This window comes from Crocodylus siamensis, chromosome 3 (assembly GCF_052110815.1).
Source record: "Crocodylus siamensis isolate JL-2025a chromosome 3, ASM5211081v1, whole genome shotgun sequence".
Taxonomy (NCBI): domain Eukaryota; kingdom Metazoa; phylum Chordata; order Crocodylia; family Crocodylidae; genus Crocodylus; species Crocodylus siamensis.
In genome coordinates, this window is record NC_143397.1 from 211,266,570 (window position 1) to 211,278,924 (window position 12,355).

The 12,355-nt window shown below is 43.1% G+C and overlaps 1 long non-coding RNA gene across 1 annotated transcript in view; it reads left to right on the forward strand.

The window, feature by feature from the left end:
* Nucleotides 1-900: 900 nt before the first annotated feature.
* Nucleotides 901-12,355, forward strand: part of LOC149869411 (uncharacterized) — a 30,689-nt gene continuing 19,234 nt past the window's right edge. Inside the window, exons 1-3 of the long non-coding RNA XR_016441099.1 lie at nucleotides 901-1,402; nucleotides 2,613-2,660; nucleotides 6,707-6,839. This is a non-coding gene — a long non-coding RNA (uncharacterized LOC149869411). The remainder of the gene's footprint in view (nucleotides 1,403-2,612; nucleotides 2,661-6,706; nucleotides 6,840-12,355) is intronic.

Sequence of the window (12,355 nt, forward strand, 5' to 3'; positions counted from 1 at the left end):
TGGCTGTTGAAGTATTATATAGTATGGTCTATGGTACACTATATGTTACACCTTAGCTGCATCATCTAAGGATCAGTTGGCACTGTATCCTTTTGGGGTACAGCCTTTTGCTCTACAGCATTTTTCCTACCACCCTCTGGACCCTTACTCTATTGGCTGCAGCAAGAGGCCAAAAACTCTGTCTGTTTGCATTTCTTTACTCTAAAATTTCTTAATGTAGGAGAAGTAAGTAATGTAGCTATTTAATCCCTATTGTATCTCTGCAATATCTGTTGTCTTGGAGCCACCCATTGGAAAGTTGAGCCTTCTTTAATGAATGTAAAAAGTGCCACACTCAGACTGATGGCCTATCTAGGCCCAACTTTCCAGTGTCTTTAGTATGAAAAGTATCCCTAATCAAAAGTTAACTTCAAGCCTTCTTTGTCTCCTGTCATCTTAAATTATATCCACAGTAATCAGATATGTGGTCTTTAAAACCATGACCTCATAGGTATTTTTGTTAGAACTATATTGCAGGACTATGTTATGGATTAATTTCTTGGCAAACAGTTCTCAGGGGGAAAAAAAAGTCATTGTCCCTGTTGATCAGAGAATCATGCCAGACTCTCCAGTGCCAACAATTAGATTGTTTAAACGTAATTATAGGTAACATAATTCTAATTCCAGTTTGCGCAGAGTTAAGCTATCCTATAAAAGTGACATGCATCGTGGCATCCCTGAAATTACACCCTGTGGCTGACTATTCACATACTCTTTGGCATTCTAATTAGACTGCTGCAGTGTCACTGTAGTGTCACATGTATTAAGCCCCGACACATTTTTAAATGGCCGCAGGGTGCTTTAACTAAAACTCATCAACTGAGGTTTGAATAAAGCATCCTGCAGACATTTTTAAACATGCTGGGGCTTAATACATGTAACAGTGAGACATTTTAATTAGAGCGGCTGCCCGAGAACTGCTCTAAATAAATGCGCCTTCTACATCAGAGTACATGTATATGCAGCCATCATGTTCTGCCTAGCACTCTAAAAGTTTATAAGGAAAGACAATCAGAAGGTGATACCAACAAGCATAAAAGGATTGGGGTGAAGCACTCAATGATTTCTAATAGCTCCTTCAATTGGAATCCAATGAATAGGGATGGGAAATTTCTCTTCTGCCTTAAGAGCCCTTTCATGTGGAGTCCACCTGGGCTCAGCTGCATCTCTTCTCCTTTTCCATGTATAAATGAGCCTCACTGGAGTTGGTGAGAGATTGGTGGAACGAATACGCTGTCCATCAATATGCTGATGACACCTGGTTTTTACATCTCATTTTCAGCAGACAGAAACAGCAGCAATTCCCAGTGCCTGTAAGAGATAAGCATATGGATGAGAGGCAACTGACTCGAGATTAATCCAGGTAAGATGGAAGTGATGCTGATGGGAAGAGGGAGAGATGCTAAAAGAAGCTAATAACAATATGCCTGCACGTTACTTACATGACTCCAGTTCTGGTGTCCTGATTTCTATATTGTCTAGGAATGTGTGGGATAGACAGGAATAGTATGAGAAATAAACAGCAGGGGAAAGAAGAATCAAGGAGCCTTTTTGCCAGGAAATCAGACAGGTCTGTGTTCCTACATGATGTTCAAATGTGTGCACATTGCTTTAAAGAATTAATCTACTTATGCTTTTCAGTGGCATACGTAAGTGCTTTACAAGCAGCTGGGCAGCCCCCCTGTGAGATCAGAGGGTCGCATTATTGCCATCTAATCCCAAAGATTATCTAGTCCATAGGTAAGGAATTGAGGAGAGGTGAAGCAATGCAGCTGGATGCCTGGGGCAGCTACAACACATGGGGAGAGTGGTGACTTCCAGCTGCTGCTCATGCCACCAACACAATAGCACAGCAGCAGTAGCAGTATTTCACTGCCACCCTTCCCACTCCTAGTTTGCACTGGGAGAAGATGTCCCAGTCACCCCTGTGTTGTTATGCTACAGATAGTGAAGCACGCAGTTATTGGGTCAAAAGTACTCGCTGATCTGGAGCATCCAACCTGAGATGCCTAGAACCCGATGTTTCACGTGGCTCATCAGTATGTGGAACTCTGTAAGTCTGTCTAACTGGTGCAAGGTATCACGCTGACATATGCCACAGCCACTCCATACACGTGAAGTCCCAGGCCAGATGTTGATAGGCTCTGCTGATAGCTCACGCAGCTGCTCCAGTTAGGAAGCTAGTACATGGGAAGCAGGGGCAGCAGTGATCAGCATAGCACTGGCTGAATAATGCACCATACCCTCTGTTTTCAAAGCTTAGATGCCATTGACTTCACTTTCCAATGGATGTCCTCAATGCCTGTGAAATATCAGAACCCAGGGGCTCAAATGTGGCATTAGCAATAGATCTGGAAAAATTAAAACACCATTTTTCAGTGAATTTGCTGTTCATTGAAAGAGTTTAGCCCAGCTCTAGCTGCTGGTCAGGTCCCTGCTCATTTTATGATTGCAAGGCCAAGGGACTTGCTCTGGAACCTGTGCCTGGCCTCAGCATCCTAAGCCTTGATTTCAAAAATAGATTGTGATTGTAAAGAAAATCATTAAACTATGTTGTGGATTTAAACCAACAGGGTGCTGCTGTCCTCTGAGCCTTCAGACAAGATGAGACAGCAGCTCTGGTATGGAAACAGTCTCATTCACCTCAGTGGCCTTCTGAAACCTACAGAAGATCATTTAAGTCAGTGCTTCCCAACTTCTTAGCAGCCAGGGGCCTCATGCCCCATGGGCTGTATCAGCAGGGGCCTCATGCCCCATGGGCCACACCAGTACAGGTGCCCCCCCGCTGCACCAGTTGCTTCCTCCTATTGCTGAGCCATACACACAGGTGTTTCCCTCACCCGCTCTGCACCACTCACAGGCATAGGTGCCCCAGCTCCCTGGGTGTGTGCTCTCTTCAGCACTGTGACACACCCCCACACCATGGGTTTTCCCCAGCACTGTAGGTTGTGCTATGCTGCTCTGCCCTGCCCCTTGGAAGCAGAAGCCAGAGGGGCAGGGAGCCAAAAGCATCTGGCTGCTGCTGCTGCTGCAGACAAAGCAATGCGGGGGGGGCAGCAGCCATGTGGGAACCCAGGGACCACAAACTTACCCCTTGCAGGCCACATGGGCTGCCAGTTGGACAGATTTGATATAGATAATTCCTTTGATCATTATACCTTGGGTTGTTTTACACAAATATCTAACAAATACGATGTATCCTATAATTCCCAACTGCCCCCCTAGCTCATTAAAAACTTAAATATTTTAATGAGTCTGTTGCAGAATTTCCAGTTTGTTGCAGCAGCCTAGAGTCCTGGAATACAGTTAAAGTCCAGCTCACTGCACCAAGGAGGTTTTGTTAATGATGCCCAGAACAAAAATGAATTCTAGCAGAGGTTGAGGAAATAGTTGCTGTTGCCCATTGAGTTCTTGTCTGGCAAGCATTTGACTGAATGAGTGATTGAGCAAATGGACCCTAACGTTCAAATAATGTGAATGCACTCAGATATGGTGCCAAAGCCATCCTTTTCACTGCTAGATGCAGTGATGATGCATCTGCAGTGCTGATGCAAAGTAGACTGCAGTCATCAAATCAGAAATACTGAGAAGTAGAGATATTTAGAGAGATGTATTCTTGATAGCATCCTTCAGTTTCTTTACACTTCATTTTTTATTTAAAAAAATGACAATAGAACAGGCAGGCACAAATCAAATACTTGTATTATTTTCTGATGTGTACTAATTGGGGTTATACAACCTGCAAGATAAATTTGTTTTAAGCTAATTAGAAATTGTCTTTTTTGCTGGTTTTAAATTGTTATGCTTTGGCAAAAAATTCATATTCTGATTGACCAGATGTGTTTATATTTGATTGGCAATGGTGACAAGCACTATTATTCTTTATACTGTAGTAACACTGTATTTGTCATTCTCAAGAACAGGGCAAGGAAAGTCATTGAACTTCTGTCCTGGAGTACTTAGATAACATTTATCTAGTTTATCATACTAATAAAATACCATAATATTTCACTAAAAAACTGTATTTCCTTGACCTTATGAACTTTGGCATGTGTCACAATTGCAAGTGACATTTCATTTTTTGGGACCAAAAGGTGATTAGTGCATTAGAATTCTTAAGATTCCCACTATAAGCAGACAGTCATGTAGCTATATATATATATATATATATATATATGTAGGGTGGGTAGACCAGTATGCTCCTCAGGGCACAGAAAACGCCTACTTGATTGTGCAACATACCCATCATACTTTTGGGCGCTAATAATTATTATTGCTAAAAGAAAAAGGTGTCATAATCACTTCCACCACATTCTCATAGTGGTAGGAATCATCATCTTAAGCATCAAAAAGAGGGTAATGTATCTTTAGAAAGGGTAATCAGTGTATATGGACTCAAAGTAGAGACTTGAACTGAACATAAATTGTTTGATTAAGGTGTTGCCATCAATAAGGGAGAGGAAATATCCTAGATAGAATGGCTAGGAATACTGCCCTCTGGCAGCAGTCTTCTAGTAAGCAAGACCACTGCAGTAATGCTTTCAATAAAACAGAAAGCTCTTTGAAACCAGTTTTCTGCCAGTAGGTGTCAGTGCAAACAAGCTAAAGTGGAGTCAGACTAAGCATAATCTCCGGGGGAAAAAAGTTGCTATAAATTACTTAAAAATTGAGTGCAAGACCTCTTAAAAAGGCAATAATGAAAAAGATCTCATCTCATTAACAGAATGTGTGCCTTAGAAACAGAAGAGAAAAAAGAAAGTTCCAGCATGTCCAATTCAGACATGTCTGAACCTTTGATATTCTAAGTCAAAATGAAATATGTGACTTTACTTTGTTGAATCAAATGGTAGCATTTAGTTTTCACTGGGCCTAACATTAAAGAGCAATTACCAGAGTTGCTCCAGTGCCTGATAGCAGCTTTAGTCTGTAGGCCTCATGCTCTGTTTTGCTCTGCAAAAAAAAGTCAGTTCATCTACATCTCCCATGATGCATGAAGGTGGGTCAGCAAGAGGGAGATTGCAGTGTATCTTCAAAAATGTAGTCCAGTCAATGAGCTCGGGCTACAAGGAAGAATGGGAGCATGTGGCAAGGCACCACAACAGCTCTGGTGAACACAGAAGAATATCATACTGACTCAGGACAGAAATTTCAAATTCTGTTCAACAAATTCTCTCTCTCTCTCATATATATAGATAGATATAGAACCAGTGTAAATAAGACCTGAGCCAGATCTACTGTTCCTATTTTACAGCAGTTAAGAAGATTGCCCTGCAATACGTCACGTGTGTAAGAGTTCTTTGCAAATACAGGCACAAGAACCATTTTAAATGAAAACATAAAACTTGGAGGGGGAGTGGGTAGAAACCCCAGAAAGGTGCTCACACGACATATTAGCAGGTTCTGCCTTAGTCTAGCCCCCACCACTGACAAGGGTGGTCATATCTCTCTCTCTCTTTCTGTGTGTGTACACACACACACACACACACACACACACACACACACACACACACACACACACACACACACACACACACACACACACACAGAGAGAGAATTTGTTGAACAGAATTTGAAATTTCTGTCCTGAGTCAGTATGATATTCTTCTGTGTTCACCAGAGCTGTTGTGGTGCCTTGCCACATGCTCCCATTCTCCCTTGTAGCCCGAGCTCATTGACTGGACTACATTTTTGAAGATACACTGCAATCTCCCTCTTGCTGACCCACCTTCATGCATCATGGGAGATGTAGATGAACTGACACATTTTTTTGCAGAGCAAAACAGAGCATGAGGCCTACAGACTAAAGCTGCTATCAGGCACTGGAGCAACTTTGGCAATTGCTCTTTAATGTTAGGCCCAGTGAAAACTAAATGCTACCATTTGATTCAACAAAGTAAAGTCACATATTTCATTTTGACTTAGAATATCAAAGGTTCAGACATGTCTGAACTGGACATGCTGGAACTTTCTTTTTTCTCTTCTGTTTCTAAGGCACACATTCTGTTAATGAGATGAGATCTTTTTCATTATTGCCTTTTTAAGAGGTCTTGCACTCAATTTTTTTATATATATATATAGAGAGAGAGAGAGAGGTGGATAAATGTTGGTAAAATGGAAATTTTCCTACTGAAAATTTGGAACTTGTGGAAATCAGTTTATATGGAAACTAGCTTCCATCAAAAGACAGGCAACCTGTCTTTATGCTTATATTGCAAAAAAAGCAGAATAGGCAGAATTCAGCACCCTCGTCAGTGGTGGGGGCTAGACTAAGCCAGAACCTACTAATATGTTGTATGAGCACCTTTCTGGGGTTTCTACCCACTCCCCCTCCAAGTTTAATGTTTTCATTTAAAATGGTTCTTGTGCTGTATTTGCAAAGAACTCTTACACACGTGACGTATTGCAGGGCAATCTTCTTAACTGCTGTAAAATAGGAACAGTAGATCTGGCTCAGGTCTTATTTACACTGGTTCTACAATAGCAACAATTTACTAGTTTCAATTAAACTATTCCTAATTTTCACTGGCATACCTGATATCAGAATCAGGACTAACTGCTGTAAGAAATGTTAACTATCCTAATTCATTTCAAAGAGGTATTTAAAGAAGAAACCTAGAAAAAAGGGTATCAGAGTCAACACTAACAATTTCTCTGTTGATTGTTCTAGTTGTCTGGATGTGTGATTTTGTGTGTGAACACAATACCACGAATTCTCCCAAAGCCATCATCCATTCAGCAATCTGCCCAATAAAGAGGCCCAGTACTGAATTGGAAGGAACCATAACTACTCCAGTCATTAGGTAAGTTGCTGAGAGCAGAACTGTCGCGCATTTGAGAAATTTAGTGATGTGGCACTTCCAGTATGTTTGCTTTACTGAATTTGATGCAGGAAATACCAGGGAAAATCCTCTGTCCTTTTCAGTTAGGTGATCACAGTTATCTCTTCTGTCCTTTGTTTTGCTGGTAATAAGTAATAATCACTGCCTCAAGTAGATAAATGACCTTCTGGAGCAAACCGCAGGCCTGGGATGCAACCACAGAAACTGGAAGCAAGATAATGGACAGTGAAATTCTGTTTAAAATTCTAGTGAAGTGAGCAGATGCTTGATAAATTCTGAGCTTCCAAGGGTTTGGGATTTTTTAAAGCATTTATAGTATATATTGCTACAATAGGGGCAATTATGGCCTGGTAGCCTTGTGATTCAGCACGCCTCTGCATTCAGCAGAGTACGCTAAGACAAACTGGAGATTTCTCTCCATATTTTTACAATGTAATATATTTGCAGTGTATGTACTGAAGCACTTATGCTGAAGTATGGCCTATGGAAGGTTCTTCCTATCAATAATGCACCTGATGGATTGGATTACATGGAACACATTTGTCCTTGAATAGTTAAGAGCTATGAACGTTTGAAACTGGAATGTTTGTTAGACTCCTGGTGAAATTCTAACCCTGTTGGAATCAGTGGCAGTTTTACCAGTGACTTCAGTAGGATCAGGATTTCATTCTTTGGTCAGTGACATGTGAGTATTGAAGCCCACAGCCAATATTCTGGAAACCTTTACACTACAGTCATCATGGAGCAATCCAGCTTTTATGACCATTTAATTACCAGGTATTTCACAAACCAGTACACTACAGGAACTAGGAGCCAATACAGCTTTGCAAAGCAACAATTTAATTGCAGGGTGGGGACACACATGATATCAGGGCAGAGCAGCACTTCAATATGTACACTGTACATATTGATATTGCATAAAAAAAACCACAGGAGTCTCATGATAGTGCCTTGGTGTTCTCTGTTCACTGATGACGTCTCATGAAAATGTGTTTGCTCTGATGGCCCCTATTCCAGGGATATCTCTAACATGATGAAACCATTCCCTAGAAGTTGAAATGTCATCTGTATTAAGCCTCTGTTAACCTGGTTGGTGTTAAAAACCCCCTCCAAAATCTTATTTGTGCATTTCATTTATAGAGCAATTTATAGTAAAAAGAAAATGCTTCAACTTCTCTCTATTAAAACAGAGATGGCCCATTTTCCTCTTTCTAACATAGAGATGTTACTGTTGAATTATGTCCTGTCTAGTATTATCTGTACACATGGACTGGATTTGGTCTTTCTGTAATGATTTTAAGGCTTCATTCAATGCTCTTTTGCAGTCAATGGTTGTCTTTCCATTACTTTAAATGGGTTTTTAATTCAGTCATTTGAGTGCCAAGCAAGTGCTTCTGAACTAATTAATAATACTTAGCATTGTTAAACTGCTATGTATTTATACAATTTAATTTTATGCTAAATTAATTCTGAAATGTAATTAATTGAAACCTGTCATCTACACAGAAAAGAAAGACAGCTTTTTCTTTTAGAAGAAAAAATATGGACAAACCCAAAAGGCACCAAAATGAAATACATTGCTAACACTAAAAAGGATTTATTTCTACTTACAGTTACGTTGCTGTAAAATGAGAGCTATAACTATCATTTCAATGAAATCTGCTGTAGATTTACATTTGTGGAGCTGGGACAATTTGGCCTGTAGTGATGATGGTATTGTAGTGTAATCCATGAGCACAGAGAAAGGAAGAGGATCTTAAAGAAGACACTATAATGAAATTAATTTGTTGCTAAGGCACTGATACGACACTCAGAAGAGCCAGGTTTAATTCCTGGACTTTAGCTCTTATTTACGGTGTAAAAGTGTGCACAAGGGCAGTTACTGAAAAGCAGCTGGCACTCAGGCTCCACAACATATTACATTTATGCCCCAACCAACACATTAATTGTGGCATAAATAGAAAGGGTGCTAATTTCAATCTTCTTTAAAAATCCATTTATGACTGAATATGTGTCCAGGGTCAACAAGTGAACATGTGTCCATGAGCGACAGTTGATTGTCAGTCCCGAGGCCCAGACTGCACCTGGATGTGGAATGGCCCTGGGACTACAATCCTCTGCTAGTTAGCCCAGGCCCAAGATTGGTGGTAGTAGGGGAGCCAAAGGGATTTCCCTACTCAGGTCTTTAAAAAAATTACTTGGCAGTGGCTCCCAGTGTAGGGAGCTGAAGGGATTTCTACTACCAGGGACTCTAAATCCTGTACCAGGCAGCTCTGATCCCCCATGCATAACCAGACCTGCTGTGCATGAGATTTTGATAATCAGAGCAGCTGCCATGACAGCCCCAGTTGAACTGGACTTGTGAGGGTCCAAGGCTGGAAATCAGATGGCAGAAAGTCAAGCAAATTTGTGGCACCAAGGTTGGGGCCAACATTTAGCTGATTATTAGCTGCAGTTCCCAGACAGCTCTGGGCTTCAAAATGGACCCAGAACAGTCTGGCTGGGGCCAACAATCAGCTGACTATTGGCCTCACATGTGGGGCTGCAGCATCCAGCTTTGAACTTGCCGGTGTCAGACACACCTGGGCTCCCTCTGCACTGGCAAATAGTAATGGCATGATTGGGGCCTGAACCCTGATCCCAGAATTGCACCTCCTACTATGCACATGCCACATGGCAGAAGGAGGGATTACTGGGACTGGGAAACAAATTCCATTGCACCATTAAAGGAATATGGGCTAGGGGCCTCAGTAAATTCCTTGCCTTGTTTTCCTTGTGGTAACTTACTTGTATGTTCATGCTCTAACTCGCAATAGTGTTGAAGGGATATGTTCATAAACAGTTATGAGTATGCACCCTGGTTTTCTCTGTTTAAAAATCACAAGTTCTCCGATTAAAAAAACCCACATTCTGTGTTTTTCCACAATTAAAATGAAACTCCACTTATAGGTATCAGTTGAACACAATGTTTTATTGATATATTTACAATTTTAAAGCAGTTTGGAAGACTATCAGTGCCTCAATCACTATAATAAAATAAATTCTAAATACCTATACATTTTGGCATTTGATTTTGGGTTTTTTATCATGGAAAAGCAGAGCTTCCTCTGCCCCATTTGCTCACCAAGATGCAGTTCTAGCTGCAGCTGTCTTCCCACTGCTTTGTGGTACTGAGCAGCCCTGATATCCTGGTGCCCTGCCCATGCTATTGCCTCTCACTCCCAAGCCATGGTCCCCCCAGCCCTGCCAGTGCCCCTCACTCCTGACGCATAGCCCCTTGGCCCTACTGGTACCCCTTACTCCAAACCCACAGGTCCCCCCAACACTGCCAGTGCCCCTCCTCCCCCTTGGTCCTGCAAGTGCCCTTCGCTCCTGACCCATAGCCCCCAGCCCTACTGGGGCCCCACCCACAGCCTCCTAGGCCCTGCAAGTGCCCCCCACTCCTCTCCCATGGCCCCTCTCAGCCCTAGTGTTGCCCCTCACTCCCAACCCACATCCCCCTGGCCCTGCTGGTGCCCCTTACTCCTCATCCACAGCCCTCTGGCCCTCCCAGCCCTGCCAGAGGGGGCCCCCAGCTGCCAGAGCTATGGGACCAGCGACCCAGGTCCACAGCCCTCTGCCCTGCTCTGTCCCCCAGCAGTGCCTGAGCCCCGGCTGCTGCCCAGCGGAGGCACCGAGTGCTGCAACCTGAGCGGAGCATGGAACCCAGCTCCCCTTCCCCCATGGACTGCGCGGCTGGAGCAGAGCCCATGAGATGGGGTAGATGCAGGTTGGTGGCTGCAGGCTCAGAGTTCCCGCCTCTGCTGCCCCTTTCGCCCTGCCCCGCGGTGCCTCCATGGTCAGCAAGTGGGACCTGGTGCAGCAGGTCAGAGTGGGGCAGGGAGGCTTGGTGCTGCTGCTGGGAGCTTCATGCCACCATGGTGAGGTGCTCCTTTCCCACTTGGCAGCAGCAGGGGGGCCAACCCTGCTCAACTCCCTCTCTCCCTTTTTCACTATGGAGGTCTCAATCCCTACTACTATGCAAGGAGCTACAGGAGCTGCTCTCCATACTGCTTGGCTGTCATGTGCTTGTGTGTGTGCACATGCACGTGGCACCCCCTGCCTGATTGCCCTTCTCCCACTCCCCCCAACCCTTTGCAGGCTGGAACTCTGCCAGCCTGCAAGGGGAAACCTGCTGTTTCCCGCATTTTTCTCCTTCTCATTTTTCTCCTAAAAAGAGAAAAATCCACATTTTACCATATTTTCCCATGCCAAATGGAAAACCTAAATCACTGATTTATAAGATATTCAGACATTGGGGAAAAGAAGACAATGTAAGTTTGTAGAGAGATGCCTTTTGTTATTATGTATGTCAAACTAGATAAATATACTGGGCCTTCTGAGCTTAAAAATATTAATTTATAATAGATTTTTAAAGAAGACTGAAAATATTTCCTTTGAAAGGGAGCATGGGGGGTAGGAAGCAGCCAGTGGGATCATCTACTTGAGACACTATGTCACTGTAGCAACAAGCCACAGGACATAGTGTCGGCAGACATGAACTGTAATGCCAATGCTACTGCGCAGTAGGGTCAGAAACAATCCATGCACTGCCAAAACTGTCGGGGGCACTTGTAAATGCACCAAGAGAGACTTACTGAGTGCCTGTTAGTTGTTCTGAGGATTAAAAATAAGAGCCGCTCTGGTTGTAGGAATGGAGGAAGCAGCTGAACTAGAATGCAACGTTCAATGCGGAGTGGGGGCCAGGAGCTCCCTGCTGCCGGAGCAGAGGGATATTGTCCCAGTCCAGGTTCCACCACCAGATCCTGCCTTGGTAGCAGGCAGCTCCCAAGGGCAGGAAGCAATTTCCCACCTCCTGCTGACTGGGAGCAAATTTGTTAACTGCGCTAACTTACTCAGTTAATTTGCTACCTGCATTTGCCTGCAGGTAGCAAATTAACTGGAGAGTAGACCAATTTACTGTATAGTAAGTGTCTGCACATGTAGACAGTGACACTTACTGCCCAGTAAATTGGCCTACTGCGCAATAAATCATCTCATGTAGTTCCGTATGTTTAACGAGTAATAACAAAGCTGTGAATCTCAGTGTGGCTTCCACCACACATTGTAAAGAATAAGCCTGTATTGAATATATAAACTGGGGGAAAAATCCACCTCAGACTTGTATGATTCTATGAGCAATTGGAAGGTTGATGCAAACGTAGTAGTAATTCTATTACTCTACAGGAATAAATATACAGTAGGGGCTCTAGGCCTGTAACAGCATCGTGTCCCAGCAGGGATGCCCCTGAGCACATCCCACCTACCTACTCCTGTTTCAGTTCTCCAAACTTAGAAATATGGTAGTGAGACCACTTTGGGGTTGCTCATAGCAGTCCTTCCTGAGACCTCAGCCTCCATTGTTTTTGAGGGTGTCTGCTTGAGATGAATCAGGGGTGACTGGGATTCACTTAAGACCTGGGCTTTTAAAATTAGTT